The sequence below is a fragment of the Myotis brandtii genome, unplaced genomic scaffold (genome assembly GCF_000412655.1).
Source record: "Myotis brandtii unplaced genomic scaffold, ASM41265v1 scaffold780, whole genome shotgun sequence".
NCBI classification, from domain to species: domain Eukaryota; kingdom Metazoa; phylum Chordata; class Mammalia; order Chiroptera; family Vespertilionidae; genus Myotis; species Myotis brandtii.
The window spans coordinates 647,399-648,751 of record NW_005371132.1 but is presented as its reverse complement, the minus strand read 5'-3'; positions in this window follow the sequence as shown (position 1 = coordinate 648,751).

The window sequence follows — 1,353 nt, the reverse complement described above, 5'->3', positions numbered from 1 at the left end:
GGGGGGGGGCCCCGGGGGGGGGGGGGGGGGGGCGTGGCCAGCCTGGGTGAGGGGCTGATGGCTGTTTGCCAGCGGCTGGCCACACGCCCTTCAGGGTAGGGGTCCCCACTGGGGTGCCTGGCCAGGCTGGGTGAGGGGCTGATGGCTGTTTGCAGGCTGGCCATGGCCCCGGGCAACCCAGGCTCCAAGACCCTCCTTGAGCGGAGGCCACAGCAGCTGGAAGCAGGTATCTGGGATTTATTTATCTTCCATAATTGAAACTTTGTAGCCTTGAGCAGAGCCCACAGCTGGCCAGGGCAGGTAGAAAGCTTGGCTTCCTCCATCGCCAAGGGCAACCCAAGCCTGTTCACTCCAGCTCTGTGGCCACCACCATCTTGGTTGGGTTTATTTGCATACTCGCTCCTGATTGGCTTTGTGGGCGTGGCTTGTGGGCGTGGCTTGTGTGTAGTGGAGGTACAGTCAATTTGCATGTTTCTCTTTTATTAGATATCATGGATCTCACATTGTATTTAGCTGTGACTTATTTTTCTTTGCTCTTCTCCAATGTGTGACGTTGCTTTTCTTTTTCCTTTTCTTTCATGATCTTGCCATTTGGGAATTAGTACTCATCTACTTTGTACAATGTTTCTCAATTTAGGTTTGTTCAATGTTTTATCATTACTAACATCAGGTTATGATTTATTGGTACATAAATGCCACAGAAATGATGTTGAATCCCGTTAATTCACTCTTGAAACAAGGTAAATTAAGGAAAATGTTTGTAGTATACCCTCTATTATTTTGTTCTGCTTTGCTTTTATTTTTTTGTACTATAAAAATGACATTTAAAAATAACATTTTAATACTATTATTTCCTTGGGGTGGAGACTCTATTAACATACCATAGGCATTTTTTTTTTAAAGAAAAATGAATGGATGTTTTAAGAAGGCATTATAGGAGCCATCTTGTAAAACAAAGTTAGCTAAGTTCTGCCCAGCCGGCATGGCTCAGTGGTTGAGTGTCAACCTATAAACCAGGGGGTCATGGTTCAATTCCCGGTCAGGGCACATGCCCTGGTTGCAGGCTAGATCCCCAGTCTGGGGCCTGCAGGAGGTAATTGATCAATGATTTTCTCTCATCATTGTTGTTTCTATTCTCTCTTCCTCTCCTTTCCTCTCTGAAATCAATAAAGATATATTTTTTTAAAAGTTAGTTAAATTCACCTAAACCAGTGGTTCTCAACCTTCTTGCCCTTTAAATACAGTTCTTCATGTTGTGACCCAACCATAAAATTATTTTCGTTGCTACTTCATAACTGTAATGTTGCTACTGTTATGAATCGTAAATATCTGATATGCAGGATGGTCTTAGGC